This window comes from Sminthopsis crassicaudata, chromosome 3 (assembly GCF_048593235.1).
Source record: "Sminthopsis crassicaudata isolate SCR6 chromosome 3, ASM4859323v1, whole genome shotgun sequence".
Taxonomy (NCBI): domain Eukaryota; kingdom Metazoa; phylum Chordata; class Mammalia; order Dasyuromorphia; family Dasyuridae; genus Sminthopsis; species Sminthopsis crassicaudata.
This window is the reverse complement of record NC_133619.1, coordinates 430,351,084-430,374,487: the sequence shown is the minus strand read 5'-3', so window position 1 is coordinate 430,374,487 and position 23,404 is coordinate 430,351,084.

Here is a 23,404-nt window from a genome sequence, read left to right as displayed (position 1 = left end):
ATCAATGATGGATGAAATTGATTTGGACTAAGAAAGAATGAGTAGTTATTTATTGGAGCCATGTTTTTATATTTCAGTCTCAGGGAATCAGTTTTTCCTGCTACTATTGCAGTCCATCGTGGAACAGAAGGTTGTCTTTACTCACCACTTTACTTCTATCTCCTTGGTCTCTGCTGCATATCCCAAATAGTAAGTTCATCACTTCCTTAAAGCATATTTGTATTTCTTATCAATGTGCATTGGAAAGAATTGATGAAAACTACCTTGGACTGTTAGCACTGATTTACAATGCTCCCTTTTCATTTCAGTAACAGTTATCACTGTAAAATGAGGATTCAAATTAGCTGTATCACTTAAATGAAAAATATAAGGCAGACAATTGTCATCTGAATTATATTGATGACTAAAAAAAATCTTTCAATAAGAATTTAAGTTTAATCCTGACTGGGTCTCTGTACATATGTTTCCCATAGAAATGGAAGTTTTGTGGAAGAATAAAGGAAACTTTTCATCCTATATGAAATTGACTATAAGGAGAAACTTAAATTTGAATTGAAATATGGTTTATTATACCTCCTCCCCCCAAAAAAGATAAATCAGAATTTTATGAGAGAAATAAGTGAAAAGAACTCCTAATAAGATTTCCTAATGAAATGTGTTGCACAAGGGATCCTTAACCAATCATTTTCAAAACCTGATCCACTTGTTGTCTTACATTTTCAAAAAGGACCATGACATCAGAAAGATAATATTATGACATTCAAGTGAGGGTGGACTCTGCAAAGTCACAAGTCTCACTTTCTTCACCAGAACCATTTGGGTCCATATCAGAAAGACTGGAGATGGTCCTGGATGCAATGGGAGACCTTGGCCTCCTTAGGCTTAGGTCTTTAACAGGTTTGACTGAGGCAATGCCCAATCACAATTAAAGATAGATAAGAAATAAGACAAAAATGACTTATTTTACATAGTCAAAAAAAAAGAAGAAAAAAGAAGATGAAGAAGAAGAAGAAGAATCTATATCTGGGAGAGGAAGACTCTCGGGGTTTCTGACTGAAACAGAAACAATTGCTATTTACAACTTGGCCTAGGATCTATTATTGGCCAATCAATGTTGGCCAATTTCTCTCTCAATGAATGGATCAAGAATATTTTGATTGGCAAAATTCGGGGAGGGAAATATAGCAGCAACAAAGAGCCTCTGGCCATTTTAACTGCTTTATGTCTTGTTAATTGAAAGGCACTGCTATGGGAGGAAGGATGGGCTAGATATATTAGCCAGCAATAATTTAACTCTCTAAATCTACATAAGAATAGATGACAGCCTATGTCAATGACTTTCGGTGCTCCCCAAATATTTTAAACAAAGAAACAACTGACAGTTATCCTCTTAGAAATATAAGGAAGGAGCTCTCGGCTCATACTCTCCTACTGCTTGTTCATATGTACAAGGAGGTTCATAAATAGAGAATTCCAAAGTCAAGGCATGTGCCTCTCTTTTTAAATATGTATTTCTATTCTTGTATTAAAATGGTTACTAACTAATATATACATTTAAAGTGCATGAATATGCTCATATATATGTTTGTTATAAACTCAATAGGGAACAAGAATAAACAGATGAAAAACAACAGTGTCTGTCCTTGAAGAACTTGTAATTGGCTGGTGTCTTGAATGGTAGGTTTTAGCTAACCCCTGCTGCAACCCTTACTAAAATGTTCATTCTAAGAGTACTAAGGAGTACTAGTCATTGTGAGAATTTATAGATAAGAGTATGTTACAGGTTATCCTCCAAGCTGCACAAGGGCATGAAGATAGTTTTTTTCTCTGTGCTAGTATCCCCATGCCTAACACAATCCTTAGCACATTTTTTGTCATTCAGTCATATTTCAGGTGTATCCAATTTTGTGGGGGGTTTTTTGTTTGTTTGTTTTTGCCAAAGAATCTGGAATGTTTTGCCATTTCCTTCTCTAGCTTATTTTACAAATGAAGAATGGAAGCAAACAGAGTTAAGTGATTTGGCCAGAGTCACACAACTAGGATCTGAGGTCATATTTGAATTCAGGAAGATGAATCTTCCTGACACCAGAACAGACATTCTATCCACTGTGCCTTCTAGCTGCCCCTAGCATCTATTAATTACTTAATAAATACATGTTGATTATTAACAATAATAAAATTAGTGGTTCATTTTGGCTAGGAAGTTTATTAAGGTGAATAGTATAATATAGTAAGGATAGAACTTTAAGTTGAGGCCAAATTGTAGAAAGCCTTAAATGTAAAGATGAGGGAGCCACTAATGTTTTTGAGTAAGACAGTAATATTGTCAAATCTGTGCCTCAAGGAAGTCTTCAGAAATAATATAAAGGGATTACTGAAGAAGAAAAACACTTGAGGCAGGGAGGGAACACTATGGTGGCTTTCCAGGCAAGAAGCAGACAATTGGGTCCTTTAAAAGGGTAATGTTTATGGAAAAGAAATAATAACTGGATGTTGTGGAAGAGAGATTGACAGACTTTAGAAATGGCTTAGATGTAGCCATTGAGGGAAGGGATTAGATTTAAGATGGTAGAGAAGAGGCAGGAACTCAGCTTAAATCTTCCAACATTCTGCTCCAAATAACTTTAAAATAATTCCTCAAATTACATTCTGGAGTAGCAAAGTCAACAAATGGTCAGAGTGAGACTTTTTTTTCAGCCCAAGACAATTTAGGAGATCAGGAAAAGAGGTCTGTGACATCAGAATAAAGACAATCTCATAATAAGCGCACAAGGTGCCAACAGCAACAGCAGGTTTTGGAGGCCCTGCAAAAGTAGCAGCAGTGGCTTTAGGAGTTCTCAGCCCAAAGATGGTGTGGGAGTTGGGAAAACTGGTCAGAAAGAGACTACAGGGGACCCTTTTCTGGCATGATGCAGGAAGCTGATTCATTGTCCATAAGCAGTTTAAAGGCAAAGAGGAGCACAAGCAAGGAAAAAGATCTCTTTCTGGGTAAAGACCAGAACACAGGTTAAGAGAACAGTGATAAAACCTCTCCTTATATCACCTAGGAATCACAAAAACAAACACATCAAAAAAAAATCTCATAGACTCTTAGAGCTGAAACTGGAAAGAGTTTTACAAAAAGCCTGAAGCTTAGGACAGTGACCTTTCTACCTCAAGAACTAGCACCAAATGTAACACAAAGGTAAAAGTCAATAAATAATAATAAAATGAGCTAGCAAAGACAACAATGAAAAAAAATGACCATAAAAAGCTATTATAGTGACAGGGAAGATTAAGATAGACCTCAGAAAAAGACAACAATGTCAAAACAGCTGCATATAAAACCTCAAAGAAAAACGTAAATTGGAGACAGACAAGAATTCCTGGAATACCTGAAAACAGATTTAAAAAATCAAACAAGAGGGATAAAGAAAAATTGGGAAAGAAATGGGAAGGAAGGCACAAAAATGCTGGAGAAAACAACTTTAAAAATAGAATTGAACAACTAGTAAAAAAAAACAAACAAACAAACACAAAAATTCACTTAAGAGAAAATCTTAAAAAACAGAATTAGACAAGTAAAAAAAGATATAAAGATCACTGAAGAAAATAATTCCTTAAAAACTAGAATTGAGCAACTGAAAGTTAGTGACTTCTTAAGACATCAAGGAACAATAAAACAAAGTCTAAAGAGTAAAAAAAAAAAAAATAGAAGAAAATGTGAAATATCTTATCAGAAAAATAATTGATCTAGAAAATAGATTGAAGAGAGAAAATTTAAGAATTTTTCAACTATCTAAAAGACATAATTTTAAAAAAGAATCTAGACATCATATTTGTGTTTGTTTTGCAAGGCAATTGAACTTAAGTGACTTGTCCAGGGTCATGCAGATAGTAAGTGTCAAGTGTCTGAAGCCAGATTTGAAATAAGGTCTTCCTGACTACAGGGCTTGTTGCTGTATTCATTGTGCGTTCTCGCTGACCCTAGACATCATATTTTAAGTTATTATAAAGGAAAATTGTACTGATATCCTAAAACCTAAAGTTATTAGAAATAATCTACTAATCACTTTCTGAAAGAGATCTCAAGATGAAAACTTCCAGGAATATTATAGACAACTTCCAGAGCTTCCTAGTCAAGGAAAAAATATTTCAAGTAGCTAAAAACAATTCAAATATTATGGAGCCAACATCAGGATCACACAAGATTTAACATCTTCCATTGATAAAGGAGAGAAAGTTTTGGAATATAGTCTGAAAGGCAAAGGAGCTAGAATTATGACTAAGAATATTATCATTCCTTCTGAAGAAGAGCAAAATAAACATTTCATGAAATAGAGATTTTGCAAGCATTCCTGATGAAAAGGCCAGACTGAATTTTAAAAAAAATCAATATTCAAGAAGAATTTTCAAGAGAAGCATTAAAATAAAAGGGTAAACATGAAAGGAAAATCATAAGGGACTTAATTTTTTAAAACGATTTTACATTTCTACATGGGAAGATGATACTTATAATTCCTAAGAATTTATCATTCCTGGAACAGTCAAAAGAAGTATACACAGAGGGTATGGGTGTGAGTTGATGATGATGGGATGATATAAAAATAAAAAGTAAGATTGATACACAAGGAGAAGAGGAAAGGGAAAGGAAGAATGGGGGAAATTATATTTTTTTTTGACCTCAAAAACTTAATTAACACTTGTTTTTTTTTTTATTATATATATATATATATATATATATATATATATATATATATAGATTTTATAATATTATCCCTTGTATTCATTTTTCCAAATTACCCCCCCTCCCTCTATTCCCTCCCCCCGACGACAGGCAATACCATACATTTTACATGTGTTACAATATAGTCTAGGTACAATACATGTGTGTGAATATCATTTTCTTGTTGCACAATAAACATTAGAATCCGAAGGTACATGCAACCTGGGCAGACAGATATTAGTGCTAACAATTTACATTCCCCTCCCAGTGTTTCTTCTCTGGGTGTAGCTACCTCTGTCCATCATTGATCAACTGGAAGTGAGTTGGATCTTCTTTATGTTGAAGATTTCCACTTCCATCAGAATACATCCTCATACAGTATTGTTGTTGAAGTGTACAGTGATCTTCTGGTTCTGCTCATTTCACTCAGCATCAGTTGATTTATGTCTCTCCAGGCCTCTCTATATTCCTCCTGCTGGTCATTTCTTACAGAGCAATAATATTCCATAACCTTCATATACCACAATTTACCCAACCGTTCTCCAACTGATGGACATCCATTCATCTTCCAGTTTCTAGCTACAACAAAAAGAGCTGCCACAAACATTTTGGCACATATATGTCTCTTTCCGCTCTTTAGTATTTCTTTGGGATATAATCCCAGTAGTAGCGCTGCTGGGTCAAAGGGTATGCACAGTTTGATAACTTTTTGGGCATAATTCCAGATTGCTCTCCAGAATGGCTGGATTCTTTCACAACTCCACCAGCAATGTATTAGTGTCCCAATTTCCCCACATCCCCTCCAACATTTGTCATTATTTGTTCCTGTCATCTTAGCCAATCTGACAGGTGTGTAGTGGTATCTCAGAGTGGTCTTAATTTGCATTTCTCTGATCAGTAGTGATTTGGAACACTCTTTCATGTGAGTGGATATAGTTTCAATTTCTTCCTCTGAGAATTGTCTGTTCATATCCTTTGACCATTTATCAATTGGAGAATGGTTCGGTTTCTTATAAATTATGGTCAGTTCTCTATATATTTTGGAAATGAGACCTTTGTCAGAACCTTTGTTTTTAAAAATATTTTCCCAATTTGTTACTTCCCTTCTAATCTTGTTTGCATTAGTATTATTTGTACAGAAACTTTTTTAGTTTGATGTAATCAAAATCTTCTATTTTGTGATCAATAATGATCTCTAGTTCTCCTCTGGTCATAAATTCCTTCCTCCTCCACAAGTCTGAGAGGTAGATTATCCTCTGTTCCTCTAATCTATTTATTATCTCCCTCTTTATGCCTAAATCATGGACCCATTTTGATCTTATCTTGGTATATGGTGTTAAGTGTGGATCCATATCTAATTTCTGCCATACTAATTTCCAGTTTTCCCAACAGTTTTTTCCGAATAATGAATTTTTATCCCTAATGTTGGAATCTTTGGGTTTTTCAAAGATTAGATTGCTATAGATGTACCCTTTTTTGTCCCTTGTATCTAATCTGTTCCACTGATCTACCGGTCTATTTCTTAGCCAATACCAAATGGTTTTGGTGACTGCTGCTATATAATATAGCTTTAGATCAGGTACACTTAGACCACCTTCCTCTGAGTTTTTTTTCATTAGTTCCCTTGCAATTCTTGACCTTTTATTCTTCCATATGAATTTTGTTGTTATTTTTTCTAGGTCATTAAAATAGTTTTTTGGGAGTCTGATTGCTATAGCACTAAATAAATAGATTAGTTTGGGGAGTATTGTCATCTTTATTATATTCGCTCGGCCTATCCAAGAGCACTGAATGTCTTTCCAATTATTTAAATCTGATTTTATTTTTGTGGCAAGTGTTTTGTAATTTTTCTCATATAATTCCTGACTTTTCTTTGGTAGATGGATTCCCAAATATTTTATACTCTTAACATTTGTTTGGAATGGAATTTCTCTTTGTATCTCTTGCTGTTGCATTTTGTTAGTGATATATAAAAATGCCGAGGATTTATGTGGATTTATTTTGTATCCTGCCACTTTGCTGAAATTTTGAATTATTTCTAGTAGCTTTTTAGCAGAGTCTTTGGGGTTCTCTAAGTATACCATCATGTCATCTGCAAAAAGTGATAGTTTAATTTCCTCATTTCCTACTCTAATTCCTTGAATCTCTTTCTCAGCTCTTATTGCCGAGGCTAGCGTTTCTAGTACTATATTGAATAGTAATGGTGATAGTGGGCAACCTTGTTTCACTCCTGATCTTACTGGGAAAGGTTGCAGTTTATTTCTATTGCATATTATGCTTACTGACGGTCTTAAATATATACTCCTGATTATTCTAAGGAATAATCCATTTATTCCTATACTCTCAAGAGTTTTTAGTAGGAATGGATGTTGGATTTTGTCAAATCCTTTTTCTGCATCTATTGAGATGATCATATGGTTCTTATTAATTTGATTATTAATATGGCCAATTATATTAATAGTTTTCCTAATATTAAACCAGCCCTGCATTCCTGGAATAAATCCTACTTGATCATAGTATATTATCTTGGAGATGATTTTCTGAAGTCTTTTTGCTAATATCTTATTTAAGATTTTAGCATCAATATTCATTAAGGAGATTGGTCTATAATTTTCTTTCTCAGTTTTCGATCTACCAGGTTTAGGTATCAGTACCATGTCTGTGTCATAAAAGGAGTTTGGTAGGACTCCTTCATCCCCTATTTTTTCAAATAATTTATATAACATTGGGGCTAATTGTTCTTTAAATGTTTGGTAGAATTCACATGTGAATCCATCTGGCCCTGGGGATTTTTTCCTGGGGAGTTGATTAATAGCTTGTTCTATTTCTTTTTCTGAAATGGGACTATTTAAGCAATTTATCTCCTCCTCTGTTAATCTAGGGAGCCTATATTTTTGGAGGAAGTCATCCATTTCACTTAAGTTATCAAATTTATTGGCATAAAGTTGGGCAAAGTAACTCCTTATTATTTCTCTAATTTCCTCTTCATTGGTGGAAAGATCCCCCTTTTCATTTGTAAGACTATCAATTTGATTTTCCTCTTTCTTTTTTTTTGATCAAATTTACCAAAGGTTTATCTATTTTATTGGCTTTTTCATAAAACCAACTCTTGGTTTTATTTATTAATTCAATAGTTTTTTTACTTTCAATTTTATTGATTTCTCCTTTTAATTTTTGTATTTCGAGTTTAATTTTTGGTTGGGGGTTTATAATTTGGTCTTTTTCTAGCCTTTTAAGTTGTAAGCCCAATTCGTTAATCTTCTCTTTCTCAATTTTCTTCAAATAAGCCTCTAAAGATATAAAATTTGGGGGAAATTATATTTTAAAACTATTCAAGGAAAAGCTTTTGCAATAGAAAGGAAAATGGGATGGGACTGTTGAGCTATGCTTGAACCTCCCTCTTGTTGAAATTGCTTCAAAGCAGGGATAATATACATATTCAATTGGGAATATCTATCTGACCCAACAGGGAAGTAGGAGGGGAAGGAAGTAAGAAAAAAGGATAAGAAATAGAAGGGAGGGCAGAATAAGGGAGATAGTATAGAAGCAAAATAAAATTTTGAAGAAGGACCATGTAAAAAAAATAGATAAAAAGATAAACAGGAAAAAAATGTATGGAGTGAAATAAAAACATAACAATCATAACTATTAATGTGAATAAAATAAATTCACCCATAAAATAGAAGCAAAGAGCAAAATGAATTAGAAGCTAAGATACAACAATATGTTGTTTACAAGAAAACATGAAACAGAAGGACATAGAACAAAATAAGGGGTTGGAGCAAAATGTCTTATACTTCAGCTGAGGTTAATAAAAAGGCAGCAGTAGCAATCATGATTTCAAACAAAGCAAAAGCAGAAATAAAAATAATTAACATAATTACATTTTACTAAAAAATATCAAAAACAAGGAAGTAATATTAACTCTAAATATGTGAGTGTATCAAATAGCAGAGCTATTTACAATAGGAAATAGACAGTAAAACTATATTAGTGGAAAACCTTATTTTTTTACTCTCATAACTAGGTCAATCTATGTTAAAATAAATAAGAAAGTAGTTAAGGAGATGGATAATTTTTTAGAAAAGTTATATATTGTATATCTCTGGAAAAAAATAGAATGAGAATAGAAAGGAATATTTTTATATCACTTCCTGACACCAGACTAGACCTTCTACCCAGTGTGCCACCTACTGACCCTATCATCTATTAGTTACTTAATAAATACATGTTGATTGATTAATAATACTAAAATTGGTGGTCCATTTTGCCTAGGACATTTTTGAAGGGGAATAATATAATGTAATAAGTTAGAACATTAGGTTAAGTCCAGATTACAGAAAGCTTTAAATACCAGAGTGATGATTAAGGGTCACTATGGTTTGGGGGTAAAACAGTGATATTATCAAATCTATGCCTTATATCTCAGCTGTAAATGACAAAATTGATCACATATCAAGACATAAAAACCTCACCAACATATTCAGAATAACAAAAAATATTGTATGTATCCTTTTCATATGATAATGCAAAATAGGGACATTGACAAATATATTAAAATGAAATGAAAACTAAATAATCCTAAAGAATGAGTTAAATAACAAATCATAAAAGCAATCAATAATTTCATTAAAGAGAATGACAATATTATGAAATAACATACCAAACTTTGTAGAATTAAATCAAAGCAGTACTTAGGAGAAAATTTATATCTCTAAACAATTAAATAAAATAGAGGGGAAAATAGATCAATAAATTGCTCATGTAATTTAAAAAAAAATAAAAGGTAAATAAATCCATAAATAAAAACCAAAATGGAAAACTTTATAATCAAAAGATATATTAATAAAATTGAAAGTAAAAACAAAACAAAACATCAAACTAATAAATAAAAATTGGAACTTTTTACTGGGGGAAGGCAGAGGGAAGGCAAATCATTAGTTAATTTGATGGGTTTTTTTAAAAGAAAATGAAATTACCAATAACAAAAATGAAAAAGGTAAATTCACCACCAATCAAAATAAAGTTAAAATAATTATTTAGTTATTTTACCCTAACTTTATGTCAATAAATCTGACATCTAAATGAAATGGATGAATATTTACAAAAATATTAATCATCCAGTCTGACATAAGAGGAAATAGAATACTTAAATAACCCTATTTTAGAAAAGAATTTGAAAAAGCCACAAATGGCAGAAATCAACATCACACACTGTATAAACCAAGATAAGGTTAAAATGTATACATAATTTAAACACAAAGTAAGATATCATAAGAAAATATAGAAAACATGGAAAATCTTACCTGTCAAATCCAAGGATAAGAAGAGTTTATGACCTATTTAAAGAAGATATATAAAGATCATGTGTAGTAAAATGTATAATTTTGATTAAATGAAATTAAAACTTATTTGTGGGGAAAAAAAACTAATGCAGCCAAAATTAGAAGGAAAGCAGCAAATTGGGGGTATGGGGAGTGGCTACAGAATGTTTTTTGATAAAGGTCTCATTTCTGAAACATGGTAAACTAAGTTAAATTTATTAAAATATAAGTATATGAACAGATAGTTTTTTGAAGAAGAAATCAAAATTATGTATAGTCATGTGAAAAAATTCTCTTCGTCATGATTATTAGGGAAATATAAATTAAAACAATTCTTAGATGCCATCTCACACATATCAGATTGTCTAACACAACAGAAAAGGAAAATAATGAATTCTGGAGGGGATGATTGGGATATTAATGCATTGTTAGTGGAATTGTAAACCAGTCTGACTATTCTAGAAAGCAATTTGGAACTATGCTCCAAAATTTTGTATATTTCTTTGTCTCAGCAATACTATTACTATACCAAAGAGGTCAAAAAAATGAGGAAAAGCACTTATATATACAAAGATATTTATAGCAACTCATTTTGTGGTAACAAAGAATTAGAAATGGAGGGGATGCTAATCAACTGGGGAATAGCTGAACAGCTTGTGGTATGTGATATTATACCATTATGATAAAAAATAACAAGCATAATACTCTCAGAAAAAAATACTAAGATTTCTTATATGATCTGACTCAAAGTGAAGTGAGCAGAACCAGGAGAAAATTGTACACAGTAATAGCAATATTGTACAATGATCAATATAAGTATCCTGAACAAAACAATGATCCATTTACAACCCAAAGGACTTAGAATGAAAATGCTATACACTTTTAGAGAGAAAACTGATTAAGTCTGAGTGCAGATTAAAGTATATTTTTTTCATTTTTTTTGGAAAAATGATAAAATAGAAATATGTTGTATATGACTTTACAAATATAATTGACATAACATTTCTTCCCTTCTCAAATAGTGAAGAAAGGGTGTAAGGGAGGGAGAAAATTTGGAATTCAAAAATATTTTTAAATGAATGTTAAAAGTTAGTAGTATTTTTTTAAAAAGAATAACAAGATATGGCTAATGAAAGAGAAGAGTCAAAGATAAGTTCAAAGTTTCAAATGTGTAAGACTAGGAGAATTGTATTTCTGTCATTAGAAACTGTGACACTTAGAATGGGCATAGTTTTATAAAGGAAGATGGTAAGTATGGGACATGATGAGTTTCAGATATTAATTTGACATCCAGATAGACTTATCTAACAGACGTTTGTGATAAGACTTTGTGCAAAAAAAAAAAAAAAAAAAGAATTATAACTCTAGTGAGTGGGAGGAGTCCTAAATTATGAATCAAATCACTTGAATATTTATTCCAATACTACTATTAGCTAGCAACAAAACCATGGGAAAATCAACTGACTATTAATTTCATCATCTGTAAAATGGAAATAATAATAGTTATATGTCTCATAGGATTGTGAAAACAAAATGATATAACACGTAGAAACATTGTAAAGGTCCGGAATTGTAAAGGTCCAGTCGTCTCTAAGTTATCCTTGGGGACTGCCATCTCAACTCAATCTCCCAGCCAGACTCTCTCCTTCCAGCCTGCCATCCCAGATCTATCCCAGACTCGACAAATTCCTTGCCCTCCTGACCTCCTCTTTTATCCTAGCAGAGATTGTAGTGAGAACTCAATGGGGCTTGTGAGAAAATACTTTAACCAATGAACTTGCTCCTTTTAAAGATTGTGTAAACTCCTTTTCAGAAGTTCAAAGGTGTAAACTCTCCCTAAAGGCCGGAACTAAAGGTGTGAATTCTGAACTAGAGGATTGCCCAGACAACCTGAATTCTCACCTTGTAATCCTAATATCTCCCCCTTTCTTTTGATTTAGAACATAGGGTGGTTATGACCTTGAAACACAAATCCATCTATATGGGAGGTATTACACATAATTACATAAGTTGCATAAATACATAGTAACATAATAACATAGTAACATAGTAATATAACACATGCTAGAAGAATGTAACAAATAATATGATCAAATAATCATAAATTGAGAATTTATAAATGTCCATAAGTCTATTGTCCATTAGTCTCATCTTGTGTTAGGAAATCCAATGATTCCTGTTGGTTTTAAAGTTCTTTAACAGTCTTCTTATTAGCCATGCTTTCAGTGTCAAATGTTTCTTAGATTTTCTCCTTTGTTTTGAGGTCTTTTTCTTTTTCTGTCTCACTCTGATGGACAAGGCGAATACTACTCGTTGGCACCCATCTGATTCCTTCTCCATCTGAAGAAATACAAGCAAACCCTCTCCCCCAGGCAGTTAACCTATCTGGTCCCTTCCATAAATCACTTTCTGGGTCTCTCCACATCACCTGGCGATTATGTAAGGACAGTGGATCTGCTCACACTGGACACTGCCCTTCTGGTGGGTTATAAAACCTATCTGCCAGAGCCAGTGCATCTTTGTCAAAAATTAGAAAATTAATCGTATAGAGAACTAAATTTAGAAGTTCTCTAGGATTACCTGTGGCTCCCCCTTTCTTTTGTTTTTGGAGGACTGTCTTAATGTCTCTGTTTCTTCTCTCTACTATTTCCTGACCTTGCGGATTAAAAGGTATGCCAGTGATGTGTAAAATCTTATACTGTGCACAAAAGTGCGCAAAATGTTTAGAAGAATATGCAGGTCCAATATCTGTTTTTATTTCTTGTGGTACACCCATAATTGCAAATGCTTGGATAAGGAATTCAGTGACCACACGGGCTGTCTCTTTTGACATTGGCACTACAAAAGTGAATCCTGAAAAGGTATCTACTACCACGTGGATAAAAGACAGACGACCAAAAGATTTATAATGGGTCACATCCATTTGCCAGATTTCATTGGGTCTCAAACCATAAGGATTCTTCCCTGGAGGGAATGTAGGAGCATGGAAAGGAAGGCAAGCTGTACAGCTTTTTACTATGCTCCTAGCTTCCTCTCTTGTTATTCCAAATTATAAATGTAAAGCTCGAGCAGCCTGATGATATTTAGAATGAGATTCTTGTGCTTCCTGAAATAAAGTAGTACTGGCTAACATAGTTAAAAGGCTATCTGCCTTTGAATTTCTATCAAAAATAGAGCCTGGAAGTCCACTATGTGAGTGGACATGCAAGATATAAATCTTAATTGGATGCTTTCTCACTTGCTCTTGAAGTTCCTTAAAGAGCTGATAAATATTAGAGGCTGCAGATTTTATTTGGGCTGTGGCAATTCTTTGTACCACACCTACAGAATAGGCTGAATCAGTAATTATATTTACATCTCCTGGGTAATAAGTGAGAGCTAGCATGATAGCAAATAATTCATTCTGCTGAGTGGACTGAAAAGAAGTCCTGACTACTCTATTTATGGTTAAATCACGAGAGTATACAGCACAAATATTTTCTTTGGAGGCATCTGTAAAGATTGTTGGTCCTTTAAGAGGAACCTTAGAAACCTTTTCTTCAAAAAACTGTCGCCAATTATGTAGTAACCGGGTTATCTTTAATGGAGATCCATGTGCAAAATTTGGAGCGGTGGCCAATAAAATTTGTCATTCTGGGATGGTCTCCCAGCATACATTAATTTGTGTGTTAATATAGAATGTGTATATTTTTTCAGGACTTATCCCAGATAATTGTACTACTCTATTAATGGCCTTTAATAAAATTCTAGCCACAAGCACTGGGTAAGGAGTAAGGCTTTGTTCTGGTTGTGCTGGGAGGTTCACCCATTCAATCACACTGTCTCCTTGATGGACTGCTATGGGTGCCTCTTTTGTAGCAAAAACTGATATTTTCAAGGGTTTTGGGGTGACTCTTTCAACCACATTGGATAAAGCCAGTTCAACTTCTCTCAAAGCCTCTTGTGCTTCTTTTGTAAGCTGGTGTGGTAAATTTAAAGCGCTGTCTCTCCTTAAAATGTCATATAGAGGTTGCAGTTGATTGGTAGTTAAGCCTAACACTGGACGCATCTGTTGGATATCTCCTATTAATTTTTGGAAATCATTTAAGGTATCCAACTTCTCTGTTCTTAAAGAAAGCTTTTGTACTGTGAGTGTCTTAGGATATACTTCATATTCTAAATATTGAAAAGGAGCATGTCTTTGAATTTTTTCTGTAGCTATATGCAGTTTGTAGTACTTTAGTGTTTCCATGGTCTTTTGTAGACATGCTTCTAACATTTGTTCGTCAGGTGCACATCCCAAAATATCATCCATATAATGTAACAATATTACTTGTGGAAACGCTTTTCTTACTGCAGCAAGAGCAGCTGCAGCATACATTTGGCACATAGTAGGGCTGTTTTTCATTCCCTGTGGCAAAACTGTACATTCATATCTTTTATAAGGCTCAGCCAAATTAACACTAGGCACTGAAAAAGCAAATCTTTTCATATCCTCCTTATCTAGAGGGATATAATAGAAACAATCCTTAATGTCTATAACCCAAAGAGGCCATTCACTTGGCAACTGAGTAGGAGATGGAAGTCCCAGTTGAAGAGTTCCCATAGTTTCCATCTGTTCATTTACTCTTCTTTGATCAGTTAACATCTTCCATTTTCCAGATTTCTTTTTCACCACAAATACTGGGGAATTCCGAGGACTTAGAGAAGGCCGCAAGTGTCCTTGGTCAAGTTGTTCATTCACTATGTCTAATAAGGCCTGAATTTTATCACTTCTTAAGGGCCACTGTTCTACCCACACTGGTGAATCAGTCTTCCACTAAATAGGAACCGGTGAAAGTGCAAGTAGGCCTTCAATAGCAGCCCTGCCTAAAAAGCCGAAGTGCTTATTTGTAATCCCATCTGCTGTAAAATTTTCTTCCCCACAGATTGATGGGGATTTTTCAACCACAAAAGGAGTAAAAACTCCTGTTTCACCTTCAAATATCCATCTTAAAGCGGTAGCACTAACTTCAGCTGCTATTGATCCTCCCACCCTAGACATGTAGATGTCTGCCTTAATCTTTGGCCAGTGACTGGGCCAATTGGCACCTCTAATAACTGTATGATCTGCACCCATGTCTACAAATCCTTCAAATGGTATTACATTTATATAAAAAGTAAGCATAGGTCGGTCAGCTGTCACAGCTGCTGTCCAATATATTCCTGGATTTTGTTCATTGGAGTCAGAATCTAGGTGACTATCACCAGGTTGCTTATTAGGGGTACGTAACAATAAGCCTGATGCTACTACTTCTCCTGGTTGATAAATCACACGTTGTCTACCTGTGTTAGTGACTGGTATATCAGCTACACATTCTTCAGTTTCCCACATCAGTATATGGATGGACACTGTTTTGTAGGCACTCTCAGACGGTGAAATGGTCAAGCCTACTGTGCCTGGAGGCAAAGGATCCATAGGCTGAACAGGAACAGATTTCACTTCTCCAGGGAATATCTCAGTAGTCTCTACTGCATACAACTCTATTTTTCCTAATTTTAATCTCTTTCTTCTATCTGATTGCCTTTTAGCTTATTGATCATGTCTTAAATTTCTCTGGATGTAACCTCAGCTGCCATCATGCCCCACTTGGGGGACTGAAGCTGGGCCCTGCCTCTCATTTCCCTGGGTCAATCTACATTAGGAGGCCCAATGGAGACCCTTGTGGCATTTTGGATATGGTGTTTTAGGTCTTCTCTCACCCTGTCTTCTCACTCTATCTCCATATCTACACTGAGCTCTTAGATGTCCAATTTTTCCACATTGGATACATCGATGAATTTCTCTAGAAGTCTTTTGCCAAGAGGGACCCTGTCTTTCCATGTTCATCATAGTCTGGGTAAAAAAAGCATTTGTTCCCACTGTAGCACAGCATCTTATGATCTCCTCTAAAGAGGCATCTTTTTCTAGTCCCCATATAAATCTCTTGCAAATCTCATTGCATTTTCCTTAGCCAAATGTCTGGTCATTATTTCTGTAGCTGCATTTTCTCCAATAGTTCTTTTGACAGCAATTTGCAGACATCCCAAAAAATCCACAAAAGTCTCATTGGGACCTTGCTCTATTTTAGTGAAAGCCTCCCCCCAATCTTTCTGTCCAGGGAGGGAACCCCAAGCTTTTATTGCAGCCTAAGCAATTTGCTTATACACTGTCATGGGATAATTAATCTGTTCTGAATTCTCTACATACTGACCTTCACCAGCTAATTGCTAAAAAGTGAATTGTGTATTAACTCCTATTTCCAAATTGCATCTGACTTAGATCTTACATAATTCATGAAACTCCACAAGCCACAACTGATTTTGTCCAGGTTCTAAACATGTCCTTGCTATGGATTTCCAGTCATTTGGGGTTAGGACTTCATAAGACAAACCATCTAGTAACATTTTAACATAAGCTGATGTAGCCCCATAAAGGGTACAACCTTTTTTCAAATCTTTAATTTTATTCAAATCTAAAGGTGTATATTTTCTCCTTTTTTGACGTACAGAGTCAATCCCTTCAATCACAGGATATGCATGTATAAAATCACTTATATCCTGTCCTTCTCTCTTAGCCTTAATCAATGCTTTTTCTAATCTTGTCATAGGCTGCTTCACAGGTGTTCTTCCTCTTCCCCTCCTCCTTCTTCCTCTACCACTGAAAGGCCTGTCAATAATCTTCTCTCTAGGCGGGGTTGAAGCTTCTTCAAGAGAATCAGAGTCATCACACCCTAATTCCTCATTTAAATCCCTTTACCCTTGGGCAAGATCTTGATCTTTCTTTTTTTCCTCACACTTCCTCCTCTGTTCATTTTTAAAACTTTTCCTTCTCCTACAACTTGCTAGATAGTTTAAGGCTAATTGAACTACGTTGTATATATAAAATACCTCTGCAGAAATTGAATGAGGCCCATTTTTTGTGTGAAATTCTTTCAATTGAAGTCCCACTAGCTTCCAGTTATGTACATTTAGTTTTTCTTCCTCTAAGAACCAAGGGTTTTAATGCGCCCAAGAGTTTAGCAATCTGTACCTATGTTACATGTAAACTCTGCTCCTCAGTTATCTTAATTATACTCTCCATAGCACCACTCCTGAGTGGGCCTGGAGCTGAGGTCCAGGGAATGTCTTTAGCTAACATCTGCCCCATTTCAGCTATAAGAGATTGCTGGTTTTAGCCCTTAACAAGGGAAGTTCCTTATTTGTCTATTAGAATGCTCACCTAATCTCCTGGTCACCGGAGGACTTCAGTGGAGGTAGGGTGTCTGTCCCTGTTTGGGCATCGCCAAATTGCCCTCCTTTAAAAGATTTGAAAAAAAAAAAAGATTTGAAAAGAATAAACTATCATCAATAGAAAACATAAATAGTAAATGAAAAGTAACTAATTTACATTGTAAAATGATACTTTGTGTTTCTTCCCTTTCAAGGACCTTCTGTATGCTATTTGTTAAACCCAGCCTTACTTAAGGTTTGATTTACAAAGTATTCAAAATACATGACTTTAGAAATGTACTGGTAAATATTGAACTGGTTTTCTGGGGTTAAAATGTAACATGACAAACTTTTAAATTTATTTTCCATTATTAACATTCTCTTCATCACTTTCGTTCTTAAATCAAGACAATAAGTAAAACAAATAAAATATTACGTTCTAGTTTGCTGATTTCCAAGATGTAAATGCTGGCACTGAAAATTTAACAATCAGCACTTAAACTCTAACAAATCCTTCTGTCATTTATAGCATAAAAATGAGCACTAGAAAACAAATTAAAGGAGAAAGGAATAAATTATCTTTTTAACCTATGATAAAGAGCTCACAACTAAACAAGTAACTGACAGGATCACAGAAGAAAAAATGGACAATTTTGATTTTAAAAATTTTAAAGTTTTCACGCAAACAAATCTAATGTAGCCAATATAAAAGGAAATATAACTGGAGAAAAATCTTTGCAACTATTTTCTTTGATAAAAAATATTCTCATTTTCAAGATTTGGTTCAAATTTATACACACAGCTAAAATGAATGAGCTATTATTCATTGGACTTGAAAAATGGATCTTCATTTCAGGAAAAAAAATTTGTGACTGTGGGTGTTTTGGGGTCTCAGTTTCCTCACAAGAACCTACACTACAAGTTTTTTTTTCTTTCCTGTGAAAAAGAAATTTTAGGCTAGATGACTCCTAAATTACATTGTTATTTGAAATGCAATTATATATACACATAGACTTTTGGCTTATTTTGCTTTTCTTCTTCCTTTTTTTAAGCCAGAGATATCTAAGTGGGCTTTATGTATCTTCAACATAATATATTTCAAACCATTTGAGAAATATGCTTTATTCTATTTAAAACTGTTCAAGTTTTATGTATTTTGGTATTGAATGCCCATAAAGCCATGCTGATATAAAGAGACTAAGCAGGCACTGACTGGCCCATCTCTTTATGCTTTTCACATGGATAGACTTTTTCCATCCTAACTTCCTTTCATCTAACCCCAGGCAAGAGATAGGATGTAATAGAAACATAATGCTCAGATATAAAATAATTTAATGATTTAAAGTAGAGTTTGTATTTTTTTCCTCTTGGCAAAAGGAGAATGTTCTTCCATGTCATTAAGACAAAGTGGATTCCCTGAAAAAGGTCATTTGAAATGAGACTAATCTGTGGAGTATGTTGTCTGTGGCCTGCTGGAAAATGGAGAGAGTTATTCAAACATAATAGTTACTTCATCCAAATAATTTATATTCTCACTCTAATGAAACATGATTGCTTCTTCAATCTTAAATTAAATTTTATTTTATTCATATATTGTATATATCATCATGATAAGATCTATAGCATTATAACTCTGAAGAGAGAACCAAAGAGTCCCTTAGATTGGGTGTTTGTTCTTACTGTGGTATGACTTCTAGCATAATGCATTTTCATTTTAAGTTCAACTAAAGAAAATAAATTCCTGAGTACAAAGCTTTTGATGGCCTAGACTAGACTTTTAAGGATTACAAAGGATTCTGAAAGGAACATTTACTTTTAAATTACCATTCTACAATTCTTGTCAGGATACCAGTTTGAAAAAAAAATAAAGTTTGCAGTTACAGCTAACACCAAGGGCCAATTTCTATTTTTAATAATCAGCATCATTATAAAACTAATTGCATTTCCACACTTAACCTACCATGGGCATGAATAAATGAGAAAATGATCATGTTTGCATATCACATATATTATACTTAATGTACAACATTAACCTGAGCATTTGGTTAATGCTAAATGTGAACAAAACCACACACGTGATACATGAATACACTTTTGATTTTATGACTTGATTGTTTTTTGTTTCCATGTTACTATTTAATATTTTGAAAATTAGCAGTTCTATATCTGTACATGAATCTATATCTCTATTATTGAAATGCTGGAATATGTAAATTGAAGAATGATATACAGTGCATTATAGTAAAATATAAATTATTCTACTTGATTTTTTGAAGGATTTGCTATTTATTCCTAAATTATAGCAAAAACATGAAAATTCTTTCTGTCAAGTTCACATTCAAGCTTGGATTACTTAGGAAATTTTATTAAACTACCTCAAACTACATAAACATCAAATACAGAATCCTGCATGATATTATGATGTTTTATCTTCTGTTGATTCAGATAAGAGTTTCTTCCCATCTTTTTATAAATACTGGCGGGAAAGCATATGCATCAAAATAAAAGCCATCATAGTCTGAAAAAAAACAATGCTACATAAGTCCAGCTTATTCTTAGGATGAACATGGTCCTAGATTTATGTCTGATAAAGACTGTTAGGTTTGGATTTAGAGGGATTTCAGTAGGACTAGTCTCAAGTCTAATTTATTCAATGCTAAGAGATTGCAAAAGGTAAGAGCCAACGTGGTCAGTCTAGTTATAAGTTCTAATTGCTTTTCTGGTGGTCTCTGAACAAGCTTTCATTTCAGTAGACTAATCACCAGGAGAATAGCCAGGGATAAAGTCCAAATTCTTTATTATCTCCTTCACAATCTAGTTTCCTTGCCCAGGGCCCACATTAGCCTTCTTGATGTACTCCAGAATGTGTTTTGGTTTCTGTAGGAGAGGCAGGTGGAGAACTACAACAGTTTCTGTCTTGAAGTCTCTCTTAGTATGAGGACTTGTGCTCCAGCCTCCAGCCACCACAAAGGTGGGAAATGGAATGAATGCCTCTCCTTGGCTCTGAGAGTTTGAGCTCCCACCTCCAGTTCTCTGTCTTCTCTGAGTCTGTCTCTAAGCCCTTCTCCTAGTTTATATGCAATATACTGAGTATAAACCAATCATTATATCATTAGAAAACCATTATTTGTTATAAGATTTAAATCAATCAAACTGAACTAGAGAACTATTATCTTATCAATTTCACTTAGCACCTTGTAAGAATCCTTGTTGCAAGTACAGAGTTCTGGCCCATTGCATCACATGCTTTCTTTTGCTTTAAAACATAGGTGGTCACACCCTCCCTGACTTTTCAGGGAGATGACAACCCCAAAAAGGAGGTGATCACACCTTTCCTGACTTCTCAAAAAGGGAGATGGAAACACCAAAAGGAAATGGAGAATCAAACCAGATTAACAGATTTCTGAAGGGTCTTACTTGAAACAGGTATACATAAATCCGTCAACATGGAAGTCATTACACAAGCACATAGTAATACAGGCTAGAAATAATCCAAAACCAATCTGTTGTCCATTACGTCACATGTATCAGGGAATCCAATAATTCCTGTAAGTTTTGAAGTCCTGCAATAGTCTCATGATGTGTCAGGGAATCCAATGATTCCTGCAGATTTTGTAGTCCTGTATCAGTCTTATCATGTCTTAGGAAATCCAATGATTCCTGTTGGTTTTAAAGTTCTGCAACAATCTTATCAACGATTTTTCAGCTTAGGGAATCCAGTGATTCCTGCTAGTTTTAAAGTTCAGCAACAGTCTCATTATCAGCTGTGCTCTTTCAGTGTCAGATGTTTCTTAGATCTTCTCCTTTGTTTTGAGGTTTTTCTTGTTTTCTGTCTCTCTCAAGGTGCTTGTTGGCACCCATCTGATTCCTTCTCCATCTGTAAAGATACAAGCAAATCCTCTCCCTCAAGCAGTTAATCTATCGGGTCCTTTCCATTCACCACTTTCTGGATCTCTCCACATCACCTGGCAATTACATTGGAGTTGCTTGCACTAGACACTGCACTTCTGTTGGGTTAAAAAGACTGTATTCTCCCCAATTATAATCCCTTTCTCCCATTTGATTGCTTTTTGGCTGACTGATCATATCAGAGTATTGAGCCTCTAAAGACTTTATGAGTGTAAACTCAGCTGCCATCATCCCCCACCTGTTTTTTGTTTGAGGTCTTAGGGCTAGTCCCCAGCTCTTGTTTTCCCGGGTCAATATACATTCTGATGCCCAGTGAAACCCTTTATTGCATTTTGGACATAGGATTTTGGGTCTTGTTCTCTCACCCTGTCCTCTCACTCAATTCCTATGCCAAGATTGAGGTTTCAGGTGCTCTACTTTACCACACTGAAAGCATTGACAAGTTTCTCTGGAAGTCCCTTGACAAGAGGGACTCTGTCTTTCCATGTTCTGATCTTGAAAAGTCTGTATAAAAGGCATTTGTGCCCACTGTGGCACAGCATCTTATGATCTCCTCTAAAGGAGCATCTTTGTGTATTCCCAATATTATTCTTCTACAAACTTCATTAGCATTTTCTTTAGAGAGTTGTCTTATCCTAATTCCGGTAGCTGCATTTTCTCCAATTGTTTGTGTGACAGCTGTTTGCAAACATCCCACAAAATTAGCAAAGGGTTCATTTGGACTTTGCTCTATTTTTGTAAGGCTTCCCCTCTATCTTGCTTTCCTAGGAAGGTGTCCCAAAGCATGGGACATGCTTTGATAGTAGCAGCAGCAATTTGCTCATATGCTGTCAAAATGTCTGTATACTGACCTTTACCTGCTAGTTGATCAAAGGTGATTTGTATATTAACTCCAGTTTGCCTATTTTGTTGGGCTTGTATCCTACATAGTTCATTATACTCCAAAAGCCACAACAAGTTTTGTCCAGGTTCTAAAAATGTCCTTGCTATAGATTTCCAATCACTAGCGGTTAAATTTTCATAAGCCAAACTCTCTAATACCATATGCAGCCCCATAAAGAGGGCAACCCCTTTTTAAATCTTTGATAATTTCCAAAGCAAAAGGATCATATCTTCTCCTTTGTTGACCTGAAGAGTCAAACTTTTGAATGACAGGGTATGCAATTATTTTAAAATCAGATATATCCTATCCTTTTTTAGCTTTAACTAGTGCTTTTTGTAATTGTGTCATATAGGCTGTTTCATAGGTTATGCTGATTGTGTCACTGCTCCTCCCCCTCCTCCTTCTCCCTCCATCCATGAAGGGTTAGTTGAGGTGAGGGTAGGTCAGGGGATGGGGAATGCCCTAATGGCTCCTGCTGTGAAGCACCATACTCCTTAATTTCATCAGCCTTGTACTTAACTCCAATCTTGTCTAATTCTTTATGCTTTTCAGCTCCTATATTAATACCCTATTCTTCCTGTTCTTCTTCTTTTTCCTTATTCTAATACTTATATAATTCCTTAAAGCCAATTGTATTAAGTTACATGTTTAGAATGTTTCTTTAGGAATTGAATCAGGACCATTATCATTGTAATATTCTATTAATTGCTCTCCTACTAATTTCCACTTTTCTGGCTCTAATTCTTCTTCCTTTGAGAACCAAGGAGAAGAGTACTGTAATGTTTCTAAAAGCCCAATGATCTGCAAGTTACAATCAAACCTTGTTTTTTTTTTTTTTTATAAGTTTAACTATTCTTTTGACACATTTTCCTTATGATGGAGAAGGCTGTTTTCTAAACATTTGTCTCATTTCAGCTGAAAAATAGTTTAGCCCTTAACAAAGTTTCCTTTTTGTCTATTTTTGTACCTATCCTAATTTCTGAGTCACAGATGTAGGTAGGTCCTTATCCCCATGTTCGGACACCAAAATGTAAAATTCTTGTTTGTTTTCTGGAAGTATCTGGACCAACCTTCGTTTCAGCAGAGTAATCACAAGAATAGCCAGGGATAAAGTCCAAATTCTTTATTATCTCCTTCACAATCTAGTTTCCTTGCCCAGGGCCCATGTTAGCCTTCATGATGTCCTCCAGAATGTGTCTTGGTTTCTGTAGGAGAGGCAGGTGGAGCACCACAACAGTTTCTGTCTTGAAATCTCTCTTAGTCTGAGGATTTGTGCTCCAGCCTCCAGATACCACAAATGTGGGAAATGGAATGAATATCTCTCCTTGGCTCTGAGAGCTTGAGCTCCCGCTTCTAGTTCTCTGTCTTCTCTGG